The sequence below is a fragment of the Thalassophryne amazonica genome, chromosome 5, assembly GCF_902500255.1.
Source record: "Thalassophryne amazonica chromosome 5, fThaAma1.1, whole genome shotgun sequence".
Taxonomy (NCBI): domain Eukaryota; kingdom Metazoa; phylum Chordata; class Actinopteri; order Batrachoidiformes; family Batrachoididae; genus Thalassophryne; species Thalassophryne amazonica.
Genome location: NC_047107.1, coordinates 23,162,358 through 23,180,328, shown reverse-complemented (window position 1 = coordinate 23,180,328; position 17,971 = coordinate 23,162,358).

Genomic DNA, 17,971 nt, shown 5'->3' with positions numbered 1-17,971 from the left:
AATCATTTATGGTTGAGACTTTCACCTGACACAAGGTGAAAGTCACAGAGGTGCTGATCCTAGTTTACCATGCATTTATGGTTGAGACAAAGATCCTGGACCTGGCAATCAGAAGTACATCTCCACATGGTGAAACTATATTAATTTGTACAAACATTCACTTGTCTCAGCAGTGACATTCATGTGTCTGGGTCCTCAGCATTTCAGAATAAGAAACGCCTGGAAGAGCTTATGTTCAAGGGCGCAATTTAGAACTAGAAATTGGGGGGGGCAAAGTGCAAGGCCCACAGGGCCGAAGCCCATAGGCCGGCGGTCTGGGGGCCGCTTTAGGCCCCCGAAGCCAACGGTTTCTAGATGAGCTCAGATGCATTCTGAGCATCCAGAACAGTAATTTTAATGTTTTGAGAAGACCATAAAGTGGACACTATTTAACTTATACAATTTGAAACTGTGGATATAAGTACTTTATTCTGAGAATAGCCAGCACTGATTTTATTAACATCCTGGTGTAAATAAGGTATCACCACATGTGTAGAACTCAAAAAGAATGATAGGTTGAGTTCGCGTCCCGACGCAGCTGACGCGGTGCGGCGGCACAGGAAAAACACCTCCGTGTTGATAACCATTTGTAAAATCCAGGCGGCTTTTGATGGCTTTCAGTGGAGTGAGTATATGAGAAATTGTTTAACAGCTGGACATGTTCCAACTTGTCCTTAAGGCTTCCAACGGAGGTGTTTTTCCTGTGGCGGAGCGTCGCGGCGGCTGCGAGCCGACGCTGCAATCCGCCCGCACGTCTCTCATTAAAAAAATCTCCTTTAACAGTGGAATATCCGGATAAAATGCTGAAACCGACTTCTTCTGAAACTTCTCTGTTCTCTCACGACGTCCTGGATCAATAGAGCCTGAAATGTGGAGGTTTTAAGCTTGAAACAGGCTGACGACGGCGCCTGAGAGCGCTGCACGACGTCTCGCACCGTGGGAAGTCCTTAAAGCGACAGTATCACCTCAAAATCTCTCATCAGCTGTTAAAATTTTTACCGAAAACCAGCTTAATTTTTTGAAGCATGTCCACTTCGATGTGTCTCACAGGTTTAGAAAAAATTTTGATCAAACAAAGCGCCAGTCTCTCAGCAACTTCTCAGACAAAGGAATTCCGACGAGGGGTTGGACGACTCCTCCCACAAGGAGTGCTCACAGGTGAATGACGTCACTGACAGGCGTGGAAAAACTCACGCATGCACACGAGGGTTCAAGCATGTCTGACGTAAAAACATATGAATGAAATCCATATAGTTTTTGAAAAAAATAAAAAGGACCTATACTTTATGGACAGCCCTCGTAAGTTTTGGATAAATTACTTATCATGAATTTAATTTTCAAAGTGGCGCTAATGACAACACTCATACTGAACATAATTTCGCTTGCATAGACTGATTTTGGAGATCAAGCAATAATTGCAGATGGGCTTTCTGAGGTCCCAGATAGCTTTTCTGATTTCCTTTTCTAACTTTCAGAATTTAGTAAATTAGCATATGGTCCATTGATACTTATGTGTAGACACTAGTCCCTAGAGGCAAGTATTTCTGGTTTCAAATCTGGGCAGATGCAGTCCCAGAAAATTCAAAATGTGACAAACAAGAAACAGGTGTTGTAAACAAGTCAATGCTGCTAAAAATACAAACTTGCAGAAACAAAGATACTATTCTGACATGGTTTTGCACATAAGACTGATATGGTTTGGATATAAGACTGGCATAGCATGTTTCAAGTACACACATATATGTCAGAAGGTGGGGGGGACATACCATATTCTGTCCCCCCTGGTTGAAAAGGTGGGGGGGACATGTCCCCCCTATCCCCCACCAAATTGCACCCATGCTTATGTTGTCATGAGGTCACTGGACTGAGGTGCTTGGTGATGCTGATATCGTTGTAGGAGAACGAAGGTCCAAGTGTTTAGGGTCCTGCTGCTTCATGTCTTACTGTGTGGTTGGATGCTGACCTAAAGTGACAACTGGATGTATTTGGTTCTAAGTCTCTTTAAGGATCCTTGGGTACCACTGTAATGACTTTGTGTCAAATGCATGGTTATTTAGGGAAATTAATATGAAGAAGACCACTTGCATTGGGATGAAGCATCAACTATGTCATTCTGGCCATGTGGCACATTTTTGTAAGATCCAGTGCACATGTGCTTAAGGGAATGTAATATATGCAGTTTATTGCTACAGTTGACCACAAACCTTTCCTGAAAATGCATAGAATACTGAAATAGTTTGTATTATTGAAGAGAAGTATTTTTTTAAAAATAAGATTACGTGACATGGCTAGTTAATATATGTCTCCTGAATGTTGTGTGTTTATTTTAGCTCCCCATGAAGTCAACAGTCTAAAATGGTTTTGTGCCTGGGATTCATTGTGAATTTTTGTGCCAAAATGCACCAGTGTTGTACTCAACAAATGTTAGTCACTCAGATTAGTCAAGAAAACGTGCCAAAGATGTGGGTAAATCCAATTATTCCAAAATGCTATTGTACCAGTGCCATTATGTTCTGTAATCACACCTACAAACCTCTTCAACACACTGTGTTGAGGTCAAAACACCGTCACCTCTTAGACCACATCCAAAATTACATTAGTTATCATGGTAAATGTCACTTAATCCATGAAGTATTGTAGAAAAAACTGGAGCTTTTCATGAATGACTCAGTTTTTTGTTGTTGTTGTTGAATCGCTCCTAAGGGGGACAGCACAATAGCTTATTGGTTAACACTGCTACCTACCAGCGAGAAGGTCCCAGATTTGCTTCCCACCTGGTCCTTTCTGTGTGAGGTGTGCATATTCTCCCCATGTTTGCATGGGTTCCCGCCGGGTGTTTCCTCCCACTTAGTTGAAATGAATGGTTAGTTGAAAAGGTGACTCTAAATTCACTGTAGGTGTGCATTGGAAGTGTGAATATGTTTGTCTATATGTGGCCCTGCGATAATCTGGCGTGGTGTCCAGGGTGTACCCTGTCTCCCACCAATGACAGCTGGGACAGACTCCATCCCTTTGTCCTTGACTGAAAGAAGCAGGTTTAGAAAATGAACAAATGCTCCCAAGGCAATTTTTAGGAGAAAACAAAGTAATATAATGCAGAATCAGAAAACTAGATGAGAAACAGAAAGGGTTTTAATAAGATCCATCTAAGAAAGATAACAGCTCATCACAATATAACATTATTTAAAAAATTGAAATATTATACTATTTTAATAATCCTATGAATACTACTATTTACTATATTATTATGTTTTAGTAGAACATATAACAGGCTGGAGACATGAATATAATCTTATACCATATGTTACATAATAGTACAGTAGTACAACCCAGATTCCAATGAAGTTGGGATGTTGTGTGAAATGTAAATAAAAACAGAATGCAATGATTTGCAAATCCTCTTCAACCTATATTCAATTGAATACACCACAAAGACAAGATATTTAATGTTCAAACTGATAGACTTTTTTGTTTTTGTGCAAATATTTGCTCATTTTGAAATGGATGCCTGCAACACATTTCAAAAAAGTTGGCACAGTGGCAACAAAAGACTGGGAAAGTTGATGAATGCTCAAAGAACACAGGTTAATTGGAAACAGGTGACTGTCGTGATTAGGTATAAAAGGAGCATCCCCAAAAGACTCAGCCATTCACAAGCAAAGATGGGGCAAGGATCACCACTTTGTGAACAACTGCGTGAAAAAACAGTCCAACAGTTCAAGAACAATGTTTCTCAATGTTCAGTTGCAAGGAATTTAGGGATTCCATCATCTACAGTCCACAATATAATCAGAAGATTCAGAGAATCTGGACAACTTTCTACACGTAAGCGGCAAGGCCAAAAACCAACACTGAATGGCCATGACCTTCAATCACTCAGGTGGCACTGCATTAAAAACTGACATCATTGTGTGAAGGATTTTACTGCGTGGGCTCAGGAACACTTCAGAAAACCATTGTCAGTTAACACAGTTCATTGCTACATCTACAAGTGCAAGTTAAAACTCTACTATGCAAAGTGTGAAAGCCAGACATCAACAACATCCAGAAACACTGCTGCCTTTTCTGGGCCCGAGCTCATTTGAAATGGACAGACGCAAAGTGGATAAGTGTGCTGTGGTCTGATGAGTCCACATTTCAAATTGTTTTTGGAAATCATGGACATTGTGTCCTCTGGACAAAAGACCATTGAGATTGTTAGCAGCACAAAGTTGAAAAGCCAGCATATGTGATGGTATGGGGGTGTGTTAGTGCCCATGGCATGGGCAACTTACACATCTGTGATGGCACCATCAATGCTGAAAGGTACATCCAGGTTTTCTAGCAACACATGCTGCCATCCAAGCAACATCTTTTTCAGGGACGTCCCTGCTTATTTCAGTAAGACAATGCCAAGCCACATTCTGCACGTGTTACAACAGTGTGGCTTCGTAGTAAAAGAGTGCGGGTACTAGACTGGCCTGCCTGCAGTCCAGACCTGTCGCCCATTGAAAATGTGTGGTGCAGTCTCCTCAGTTCCCAAATGCTTATTGAGTGTTGTTAGAAGGAAAGGTGATGTAACACAGTGGTAAACATACCACTGTCCCAGCTTTTTTGAAACATGTTGCAGGCATCCATTTCAAAATGAGCAAATATTTGCACAAAAAGAATAAATTTTATCAGTTTGAACATTAAATATCTTGTCTTTGTGGTGTATTCAATTGAATATAGGTTGAAGAGGATTTGCAAATCATTGTATTCTGTTTTTATTTACATTTTATACAATGTCCCAGCTTCACTGTACGAGGGCTGTCCATAAAGTATAGGTCCTTTTTATTTTTTTCAAAAACTATATGGATTTCATTCATATGTTTTTACGTCAGACATGCTTGAACCCTCGTGCGCATGCGTGAGTTTTTCCACGCCTGTCGGTGACGTCATTCGCCTGTGAGCACTCCTTGTGGGAGGAGTCGTCCAGCCCCTCGTCGGAATTCCTTTGTCTGAGAAGTTGCTGAGAGACTGGCACTTTGTTTGATCAAAATTTTTTCTAAACCTGTGAGACACATTGAAGTGGACACGGTTCGAAAAATTAAGCTGGTTTTCGGTGAAAATTTTAACGGCTGATGAGAGATTTTGAGGTGATACTGTCGCTTTAAGGACTTCCCATGGAGCGAGACGTCGTGCAGCGCTCCCAGGCGCCATCATCAACCTGTTTCAAGCTGAAAACCTCCACATTTCAGGCTCTATTGATCCAGGACGTCGTGAGAGAACAGAGAAGTTTCAGAAGAAGTCGGTTTCAGCATTTTATCCGGATATTCCACTGTTAAAGGAGATTTTTTTAAATGAAAGACGTGCGGACGGGTCCGCGCGTCGGGACGCAGCCGGCGCGGTGCGGCGGCACAGGAAAAACACCTCCGTGTTGATAACCATTTGTAAAATCCAGGCGGCTTTTGATGGCTTTCAGTGGAGTGAGTATATGAGAAATTGTTTAACAGCTGGACATGTTCCAACTTGTCCTTAAGGCTTCCAACGGAGGTGTTTTTCCTGTGGCGGAGCGTCGCCGTGGCTGCGAGCCGACGCTGCAATCCGCCGCTGCAATCTGCCCGCACGTCTTTCATTAGAAAAATCTCCTTTAACAGTGGAATATCCGGATAAAATGCTGAAACCGACTTCTTCTGAAACTTCTCTGTTCTCTCACGACGTCCTGGATCAATAGAGCCTGAAATGTGGAGGTTTTCAGTTTGAAACAGGCTGACGACGGTGCCTGGGAGCGCTGCACGACGTCTCGCTCTGTGGGAAGTCCTTAAAGCGACAGTATCACCTCAAAATCTCTCATCAGCCATTAACATTTTCACCGAAAACCAGCTTCATTTTTCGAACCGTGTCCACTTCGATGTGTCTCACAGGTTTAGTAAAAATTTTGATCAAACAAAGCGCCAGTCTCTCAGCAACTTCTCAGACAAAGGAATTCCGACGAGGGGCTGGACGACTCCTCCCACAAGGAGTGCTCACAGGCGAATAACGTCACCGACAGGCGTGGAAAAACTCACGCATGCGCACGAGGGTTGAAGCATGTCTGACGTAAAAACATATGAATGAAATCCATATAGTTTTTGAAAAAAATAAAAAGGACCTATACTTTATGGACAGCCCTCATAATTGGGGTTGTATTAATGCACATAATGTGGGTAATTAGGAACATGCCATGAGAAACACTTGGCATATAAATAACCAGACAGACAGGTTTGTGGGAGGGTTTTGGGGGGGGTTAGCTATAGTGTAACTATAGTTGTTATATTGTGTACCTTGACAATATGCCGGTACACGCCACTGAAGTCACCAGAGCCCTGTCAACATGTGGCATCATCACTGTTATCTGACGGGCTGAGCTGTGGATGAATCCTGCAAAGTGTCACAAACCGATGATGTCACAAACCGAACATGGAGCTCCTTTGCAGTGTAGCCAGTGCTCATGATGTAGCTCCTGCCTGAATCAGCTAAGGTGACTACCATCTGAGAGTGGCCATCCTGTGCTAATATTAACAAGCTATGAAGCTTCCTGGGCCTGGGGTCAGTCCACTGCTGCTTGATCCAGGACTTCAGCAGCATTGCTACCCCCCCCAACTTGACCTCAGCTTCAACCTTTCACAAATTTGACCTTACCTGGGCTGTTCCAGAACCCACCTCCATGTGTACCATGTTTGTTGGACATTGGAGAGAAAAGCAAAATTTGGACATTTGACCAGGATAACCTTGAGTTGTCCCAAAACAAGGCCAGTTCTGGATGCGACCTTCATTCACATAACAAAATTGGTGAAACTGACCTGGGAGACAAACAAACACTTCTCAAATTATAGTATGATGTTGGTGTATGGTTCTCTGTATTTTGATGGACTAATAGTGCAGAATTCTCAGATAGTAACATGGACCCCATAACTGCATAACCTCAGGTTCCTCACTGAAATCTTGTCCCTGTTATGACACTCGTCCCGCTCCGAACTGTTCAGCAAAGCAGTTTGCACTTTTTCTTCTCGCAGACCAAGTGTTGTATAGTAACAAAGTAAAAATACTTCACTACTGTACTTAAGTATGTTTTGGGAGACTTTGTACTTTACTTGAGTTTTTTTAATTCAGTTTACTTTCACTTTTCCTTAATTGCATACTTCTACTCCGATACATTTTCTATGCGCCATGCCATTACTCGTTACAAAAAAAAAGAAAACACACACACACACACACACACACACACACACAAAAAGTCCTATCCTAGTGACTGCAACAAAGTCAGGCCCATTTGTCATGAGGCATGTCCGGTAGGCTTTTTTGCAGTTGCGCACTTGGGGGGGTGTTTGTCAGGAAAATGATCATTTCTCTGCATTGATTACAGACCTGCAGCGGATCCGTAATCAACTTTTCTGCAACGCAGCTTTGCTTTGAACCTTGAACCAATCGAAGCAGTGATTCGCAAATCGAAGCAGTGCTTCGATCTACGATTCGTGGATTCATTGTTTTATTTCGCTTTATCCTAATTTTTCCCAGCTAAAACCCTGAAGTGCATATGTCTGTGAGTAATATTTAATATTTTTTATGTTAAACCGACCTGTTATGGTCTTCTGAAACAGTTGATATATGTATTTTATAACTTAAAAACGGGACCGATGCTAACACGTTAGCATGTCTATGGCGTTTTCAATGTTAAAGTTAGCATGAAACTGTTCGCATCAGCACGTTTGTGTTGATTTGTTTTCTGTATAATTAATGGCTCAGCGTTCATTGTTGTAAAAGAGTCAAGAGATTGTAATTTTTTAAATTTATTTTTCTTCATATATTAATAATAATAGCAACAACAATAATAATCTACATAATAGACAATAATAGTCAATAATAATAGACTAATAATGTTACAATACAATTTTAGAGAAAGAGACAAAAAGAACCTAATGAAACAAAAAACAGAAAAGCTAAAACCATGTAACAATGAAAATAAATAAATACATATAGAAATAAATAACTGTTTCCTGTGAACACCTAGTGAGTAGCCTACTCTCATTTAGGTTTTGAAACCTTGTTTCTGATGTGTGTTTGTGTGATGTGCACAATTTTCAGTATTTTGACTAATACTACCAGTCATTTACAAGCCTAGATAAACTTTGTAATATAAAAAAAATCAGTCCGTTTTTGATTATTAACATTTACTTGTACTTTTACTTTCAATATTTGAGTACATTTAGTTGTACATTACTTGTCATACTTAAGTACAATAAATACTAGATACTTTGACTTTTACTTGAGTAGCATTTCAATCGGTGACTTGAACTTCTGCCATAGTCATTTTTTTAATGGGTATCTGTACATCTACTTAAGTGTGATTTTCCGGTACTTTATACAACACTGCGCAGACCTGAGCGCAAAGTGCAACCGCACACCTCTGTAAAAAAAAACAAACAAGCAAACTCAAAACTCAGACAGACTTGGCTCCATTTGTAAGACGTGAGGCTGGGAGCTGGTTTTAGTTGGTGTCGTGCTTCTTTTCCACCTACCAAACTCCAAGCCGCTTACATGAGCGCAGCCAGTGTGCGGCAGTTTGTGGTTGCTCCATTATCCCAGGTTCCCCCCTCACTTCCCAAAAACTGTGTCCCAAAGTTCTTACTCCAGCAAAACACACAGACAAAAAATAAAAATAACCCAAATGTCGGTGGGGTTTTTGTTTTTGACAAAAACAGCAGCACTTTCAGGGGCGACCCAAGCCATAAAATTTGGCGATGCTGATGGGCCAAATATTTATTATGCAGTCCACAAGCAAGTCCATGTAGAATAAAGTTCACAATGCAGCTCGTTAGCTACATGAAAGTTTAGCTCAAATGTAGATATATTTCCTCACTTAGAAAAAATATTCATGCACTAATCTTCAGCTATTATTTTCAAGACACTGGCAAACTGCATCATGATTTGCTGGAGAACTGTAAGTGCATTGTGGGAAATGTGGTTTTATTAGGCCCTAGCCCACAGGGATTTTTTTTTTGTATTAGAGTGTAGTAGCTGAAGACATGAGGGAGGAGCGTGTCTTAAAGCAGTGAATCACAATGATTCATGTTTCTTGAAAAGTAGCTAATATCACATAACATGATGCTAACAGGTTAATGTTAGCGTCATACTTATTGTTGGCACCGTATTGTTCTGGCAATGCTAATGCGTGGTGCATGCAGGGATCACCTGGGGGAAAACAACAACAGTCTTCAATCAGTTTACTGTGGAACAACTTAAAGAGTTCTTAAGAGAACGCAATGTCCCTGTCCAGAATTGTACCAAAAGTGTTTTATCCGAGTGTGCCAAAGGAGTTTATAAACCGGGCTTGCCCTGTCAACAGTCCTTTGAAGAGTGCACAAAGGAATGCCAAACAGCCATCCACAGAAAGTTGCACCTAGACTATCTGAAGGTTGTATAAATTGAGCTAGGCAACAGAAAGAGAGAATTTCTACATTTCAACAATGCATCATGTGTTACTTTATTTTCTTGAAAACACACAAAAACTTTCACATACACAAAGACTTTATAAGGCTCGGCCCGGCTCCTTACGCCACAGGGGTCCTGACAATAAAACATCAAAGGACCGGGCTGGTTACACACACAACAAGGACAGACATTTGTCTGCTCCTGCCACCATGTGGCGAGTGGTCAGAATTCAAATGCACGTTATCCAGACAGCTTTGAGAACAATCGATCATACATTGCCCGGCAGGGGTCCTGCCAGGAAAGCAGATGTGCACATCTTGGTTTCTTAACATTTTAAAGCAGGGAACATTTACGTGTGAAACAGGTTTTAACATTAACAAGGTAAACTTCACAATGGAGCTAGCATGGGAAGCTAATGGGTATGTTAACTTTCTTACCAACATGAATTTGGTAAGGTGTTGCACCCCAGCAAGCACACAGACAACAGTGGTAAGGAAAAACTCCCTCTGGTGAAAATGAGGAAGAAACCTCAAGCAGACCAGACTCAGAGGGGTGACCCACTACTTAGACCATTCTAACAGTTACAAGGTTTTTACAAATTTTACAATAAGTTCTTTACAAACAGAAAAACAAACATAAAAAAAACAGAAGAACAATAAAAACAGAGCACTTAATTGAAATTAAAAAGCAGTCCATCTTGGGTCTTTAGGTGGTTGAATAAATAGGTCTTGAAAAGGTAGGGCTTCCTGGGGTCAGTCCGATGTCTGTTAAAGCTCTTGTCAATGCCTCGGAGAGATAGAAAAATAGCAGAATCAGTTGGCCGGAAATAACTGCACCTTTTGATCAATCTGGTCTTGCCACTGGTTTTGTAAGTTAGTAACAGAACCTTAAAATCAGACTTCACAGAGACATGAAGCCAATGAAGGGAGGCCAAAATCAGTGTAATGTAGAGCAATGTGGTCACCACATGATGATGCAATGTTTTTAAAGATAGATGTAAAAACTTGAGTTATTTCTGTCATCATATTGGGGTGATACATTCATCTAAAACAAACATGAGCTGACGTCCAGCTGCAAACACGTCTGCTGATTAAAGGTACACTTCATGATGGAGTTAGAATGGGACGCTAATGTGTATGTTAGCTAATCTAGGGGCAGCTTTTGGCATTCTTCACGTACTCTTCAAAGGACTGTTAACAGGGCAAGCCCAGTTCATAAACCCCTTTTGCATGCTCAGCTAAAACACTCTTGGTGCAATTCTGGATGGGGACATTGTGTTCTCTTTAGAATTGTTTGAGTTGTTCCACAGTGAACTGACTTCAGTCAGGAGTCGCCACTGCTGTTTGCCCTCAGGCAATTCCAGCGGGAAGGGTTCACTAGTCTGAAGGTTCACTAGTCTAAAGTTTCAGCAGTCTGAAGGTTCAGTAGTCTGTGTGTGTGTGTGTGTGTGTGTGTGTGTGTGTGTGTGTGTGTGTGTGTGTGTGTGTGTATTAACTACAAATTAAGCCAAACATTGCAATTCACAGAGTTACCCATGAAAAGGTTGGATAATTGCCATTTGAATCAAATGCCAAAGTATGGAATATTGTCTATGACATTTACATTGTACAGTGCATCTTTATAACCAGCAAAGTTAAAAACAAAGCGTGTTTGTGTTGTTTTTATTAAAGTAACATTCAGTCATCACAGATGAAAGATATCTTTTTAATTGAAATGAAAAGCACATGTAAGTATACAGCTAATAGTGCAGCCTACTAAAACTTGGCATCAAAATATATTCATTTATTGACCTGAACCTTCGGACTAGTGAACTTTCAGACTCACAGGATGTTCCTGAACCCAGCAGGCACCACACACTGACAGTGCCAGAATAAAATGATGCTAACCTTAATAAGGGCAATGATCCACTGAAGAAAAGCAAATGCATTGTGGGAAATGTGGTTTTAGGGCAACTAGCATGCAGGATTGTTTTATTAATTTTTTGTTTCAGACTGTGATTGGTGAAGACTTGAGGACGGGGAACACTTCACAGCAGTGATTCATGATGGTTCATGTTTCTTGAAAACTTGCTAGTGTCACATAACACAATGCTAACCGGCTAATGTTAGCATGAGCCGAGTGTCTCCTAACTAACTAACGTATGACAGACACACAGATTTTGGCCAATTATGGTGTAGATTATTATTATTATTGTTTGTAATTCTGGTGTAATGTAATGTAGTTGAAATATTATACGAGTGAAGCGACACAAAGCTCGCTCATGGTACACTGAGTCCCAAACAGGAAGTGAAAATTTTGAGTCCACAGTGAAACAGGAAATGTCAAATGTCAAACACTTCCTGGATTGACACTTCGTGGATTGACAGATGAGGTCTCATGGAATCTTGTGGGAATACAATAGCAAGTTCACACTGAAACAGGGAGTGCCAAAGTTTCAGTCTACAGTGAAACAGGACATGTAAAATGTCGAACACTTCCTGGATTGACAGACGAGATCTCATGGAATCTCATGGGAATACAATGGCAAGTTCACACTCAAACAGGAAGTGCAAAATTTTGAGTCCACAGTGAAACAGGAAATGTCAAATGTTGAACACTTCCTGGCATGGGTGGAGCTAGAGCCGAGGCCAGGGTTGCAGTTGACTCCCCTGAAATCTGATTGGACACAGATGATTGACATGTCATGGCACATGCAAAAAAAGAAAAAACAAAACAAAAAGAGTTGCATTTTGAAATCAGTAACACATATTGACTGCTAGGATCCTCCAGCACAGTAGTTGGTGCTGTGTACCACAAAAAGTTCTTCCACCTTAGTAGAAGAAGAAAAATGTTTGACTAAGATTTTAAACTGAAAATGTCATCTGAACCACAGACTCCAAATGACACCAAAGTTATATTCGTGAGTAAACGACTGTATTTTATGTCAGAAATTAGGTCCAGAAGCGGCATTTCTCCTTTATTTTGGGTTGCCATATATATATATATATATATATATATATATATATATATATATATATGTGTGTGTGTGTGTGTGTGTTTTTCCACTGATTTTTAAACAAGCAGGCAACTGTTTATTCATGAGAATCATGAGATATAACGTGAAGACGCTCAGGCTGAAAGAAATACAGGTAATTTACTCCTCCCCTGTTCTGTGTAAACCCTGTGTAACTTCTTAATTTTGCTCTCTGATGGACTTATTTTTAAATAACCTCTTACATACCAGTGACACAACTTTAGATAAACAAATCAAAATGTATCTTCCTAACACTCAAACTGAAAACAAATCTCTACAACTTCATATAAATGAATTAACAATATAAAATCCAGCTCCCTGATGAAGTGGTGTAGAGGAGGATTTGTTTAAAAAAGAAGACCAGATAGTTCAGCTACAATTTGCCAGAAAGTACATTTTTGATGAAAGCCTAGATTTAATGTTTTGATGAAAGAAATTTTTGTATTTCTTCAGAATTGATGAAAACAACATCCAAGACATATTCAGTGACTTGCAAATATTCATGTTTCCATCCCCTGACTTGTCTGAAGAAAACTGGCAATAAAACTGATTATTATTTCCAGGTATTATCAAGTTTTAGAGATTTGCTTTCAGTTTGAGTTTCAGGAAGATAATTTTACAAATTTGTATTATTTATTTTTGTATTTCTTGTATTTGAAATGGCATAAACAAATTAAAATGTGTGAAATACCAAGTGTTTCTGTGCAGGCCCTCAGTTGTCCAGGTGGTTTCCATAGTAGAGAAGCTTGAATCTTCGACTGGACTGGGTTGCTTGACGTGAGGACGTTTCGCTTCAAATCACAGAAGCTTCCTCAGCTAAAATTCTTGCTCTGGTAGTCTGACTTCTGTCTTGACTCTTGTAGAGAGTCTATGGTGTCTAATCAGCATCTTGATATGGCACACTTGTGAGGTGGGATGGATTATCTCAGCAAAGGAGAAGTGCTCACTATCACAGATTTCGACTGGTTTGTGAACAATATTTGAGGGAAATGGTGATATTGTGTATGTGGAAAAAGTTTTAGATCTTTGAGTTCATCTCATACAAAATGGGAGCAAAACCAAAAGTGTTGCGTTTATATTTTTGTTGAGTGTACTTACCCAAACAAATACTGTAAATCTAATATATCCTTAAATTTTGTTATATCTTACCAACTGTTGGCTGCTGCACACAGACAGTCTTTCCCAAAGGCCAGAACTGGTGTGGGCCTTGAACTGACCCATAATGGGCCTGTGGGCTTCCTGTGTGCAATATCAACTGTGATATCCACACACAAAACCCACAGGTGGCGCTAAAGGGTAAAATGAACTGTGGACCCTGTACTATTATTGTATCCACATAAGTCTTTGCACGTTGAGCCCATGGCCACTGATCCTCACTGGCCCTAATCACCAGCAGATGGCACCTCTCCTGCAGTGCACTGTATTTAAATAGTGCTGAAAATAAAACGTAACAGTGTGTGTCAGCAGGATAAAAGCCAGCAGTCAGTCTGTCTCTGCGGCTTTATTGGACACAACAAGACAGAATATCACATCAGCATCTATATGCTGCACCCTGTGGCGTCAACGCCCCAACAGCACCACCCTCACAGCCACAGAGATCTGTCAAGTCAGCCAAACGCAGGCCGGACTCTACAGGAAGATCATCTTCAAAATAAACACATGATAGCCTTTTAAAATGTATTTCATGTACTAAATGCAAGATGAATTCACTCATCCACTTCGCAGATCATGTTTGTATGTTAGAAGACAGCAAGCACTGACCTGACGTCACCAAATCAACAAGCGTTGAGCTGATTTCGACCAAAATTTATATATCACTGATCATCAAAGTGGAATGTTTCTACAAAATTAAGATTCATTCACAAGAACTGTATGGATCTACTGACGTTAAAGTAACTGGGCCAATGATGATCACGGCCTGTCCACTGAATTTTTTTCCCTCAAATTTTAGGTAATAGAATTTTATTTTTTTAAGAAAATAATTTCATCCCAATCTTGATGCATTGATAAAGCTGCATTTCTGATCCCAGTGCATTGATATCAAACTTTGTTCCAGTCCCAGCTTTGATCCAATTCTAACATTACAACTTGAAATAGGCCCAGTGTCCATGTCATGTTTTTTATGGGTGCCAGCAACTTTTTTTTTTTTTTGAATTGTTCTAAATGAGGCATGTGACTGCAGGTAGGCACTGACAGAAAACAAACAAACAAACAAACAAAACAACAACAAAACTAACTATAGCCACTGCTCACATTTTCAAATAAATCCAGAGGAATCAATTGGTGGGATCAATAAATAAATAGGCAATAATAATAATAATAATAATTAGATATTTGATCTATTGAAAACCCAGGGAATTGACTAAGAATTGGGCACCACAGTCTCGTTTGGGGACGGGCGCTAAAGGGGTAAAATATGATGCATATGATGTAATTTCTCTACTTCCTGGTGGAAAAAAACACAACATTTTCTCTGAATTGTTGGGAAAATTACATGCAAACAAAATGAAAATGCAAAGAAAAATTGACGATGCGGTGGAAAGTGGACATGTGTTGCAGTTTGTTTCTGACCCCGTGCACAAACATGTCGAGGCGGTTTTGCATTCGAGAGAATGCAACTACCCTGGTTAGCCGTGTAGGCTAACACTTAGCGACACGACGTCTTCCATTTGCCTCGTCTTCCCTTCTCCACTGAGAACTGAAATATAACCACTTTTTGCGACTGCTTTGGTCATTGGAGCCGAAAACAAAACAGTACACTCTTTTCCATGTGAAGTTATGCTGTGTATATATTGTACAACGGGACTGGCGGCCCACATAAGTGGTCAAATCCCGCAGTATCACGCAGGGTTCAAACGAGACTGCGCTGCCCTATTTGATTAATAATGAATTAAATATAACTGCCCTCCATTTCAGTGAGACTTGTTAGTTGTTCAATAAGTCTCCTGAAAATGGGCTTCTGAAATGCCATTTATCTTAATAAAAGAGAGAGAAAACAATGAAATACATATTGTTCTACTGTAAAAATTTCAAATCTGACATTAAGATGCAAAATTCAAATTTCAAATATTGTTGCACTTTATACTGTAATTACTGTACGACTGTCAAGTGAAAGTTTATTAACTTTGAAGGTCTTTTCGGGAAATGGATGGAATGTGTTTGTTGGTTCCAGACATAGTGTTCTCCTGTGTTCATCTTTGGATAATTTATGGTAATTTTTGTTTAGGTTTTGGCCCTGCATGTGTTTTTGCCAAACATTTTTCTCCACAAAACACAAAATAATTATACAATAACATGATATGGAAGAACCCTATGGTCGATTATCGGCCCTCCATCTACGGTTTGCAGACGCCATTTTATTAGCAGCATCGGGCTGCTAACCATACAGTAGTGTTCAGAATAATAGTAGTGCTATGTGACTAAAAAGATTAATCCAGGTTTTGAGTACATTTCTTATTGTTACATGGGAAACAAGGTACCAGTAGATTCAGTAGATTCTCACAAATCCAACAAGACCAAGCATTCATGATATGCACTCTTAAGGCTATGAAACTGGGCTATTAGTAAAAAAAAAAGTAGAAAAGGGGATGTTCACAATAATAGTAGTGTGGCATTCACTCAGTGAGTTCGTCAATTTTGTGGAACAAACAGGTGTGAATCAGGTGTCCCCTGTTTAAGGATGAAGCCAGCACCTGTTGAACATGCTTTTCTCTTTGAAAGCCTGAGGAAAATGGGACGTTCAACACATTGTTCAGAAGAACAGCGTAGTTTGATTAAAAAGTTGATTGGAGAGGGGAAAACTTATACGCAGGTGCAAAAAAATGATAGGGTGTTCATCTACAATGATCTCCAATGCTTTAAAATGGATTAAAAAAAACAGACGCGTGGAAGAAAACAGAAAACAACCATCAAAATGGATAGAAGAATAACCAGAATGGCAAAGGCTCACCCATTGATCAGCTCCAGGATGATCAAAGACAGTCTGGAGTTACCTGTAAGTGCTGTGACAGAAGACGCCTGTGTGAAGCTAATTTATTTGTAAGAATCCCCTGCAAAGTCTCTCTGTTAAATAAAAGACATGTGCAGAAGAGGTTACAATTTGCCAAAGAGCACATCAACTGGCCTAAAGAGAAATGGAGGAATATTTTGTGGACTGATGAGAGGAAAATTGTTCTTTTTGGGTCCAAGGGCTGCAGACAGTTTGTGAGACGACCCCCAAACTCTGAATTCAAGCCACAGTTCACAGTGAAGACAGTGAAGCATGGTGGTGCAAGCATCATAATATGGGCATGTTTCTCCTACTATGGTGTTGGGCCTATATATTGTATACCAGGTATCATGGATCAGTTTGGATATGTCAAAATACTTGAAGAGGTCATGTTGCCTTATGCTGAAGAGGACATGCCCTTGAAATGGCTGTTTCAACAAGACAATGACCCCAAGCACACTAGTAAATGAGAAAAATCTTGGTTCCAAACCAACAAAATTAATGCCTTGCAGATGTGAAGAAATCATGAAAAACTGTGGTTATACAACTAAATACTAGTTTAGTGATTCACAGGATTGCTAAAAAAGCAGTTTGAACACAATAGTTTTGAGTTTGTAGCATCAACAGCGGATGCTACTATTATTGTGAACACCCCCTTTTCTACTTTTTTTTTTTTTTTTTTTTTTTACTAATAGCCCAATTTCATAGCCTTAAGAGTGTGCATATCATGAATGCTTGGTCTTGTTGGATTTGTGAGAATCTACTAAATCTACTGGTACCTTGATTCGCATGTAACAATAAGAAATATACTCAAAACCTGGATTATTCTTTTTAGTCACATAGCACTACTATTATTCTGAACACTACTGTACATGGAGGGCCAATAATCAACCATCGGGTTCAGAATAAAATCAGAATCAGAATCAGAAGAAGTTTATTGCCATTGCCAGTGAACAGGATTCACAGACTAGGAATTTGCTTCGGTACAATGGTGCAACATTAAGAAGAGATAAAATGCTAAGATAAAATATAACATATGTGTCAAAATAAGATAAAATATAAGATAAAAAAAAAGAAATATGAAATATGAAAGGCTGTGTGCAACAGAAAAACAGTGCAGTGGGAGGAGTGCAATTAAAAACCAAAGTACACTGTCTAAAGGGACCCGTGATAAAATGATAAAGTGACAGAGTTAAGCTTAAGGTGACTGAGTTATGAGGAGTTCATGAGTCTAACGGCAGAGGGGAAGAAACTATTCTTATGGTGGGAGGTTCTGGTCCGGATGGACCGTAGCCTCCTGCCCGAGGGGAGTGGTTTGAACAGACTGTGTGCAGGGTGAGAAAGGTCAGCTGTGATCCGACCTGCTCGGCCCAGAGTCCTGGAGACGTGCAGGTCATGGAGAGATGGAAGGCTACAGCTGATCACCTTCTCAGCAGAGGCCACAATGCGCTGCAGTCTGTGTCTGTCCCTGGCTGTGGCCCCGGCGTACCACACCGTGA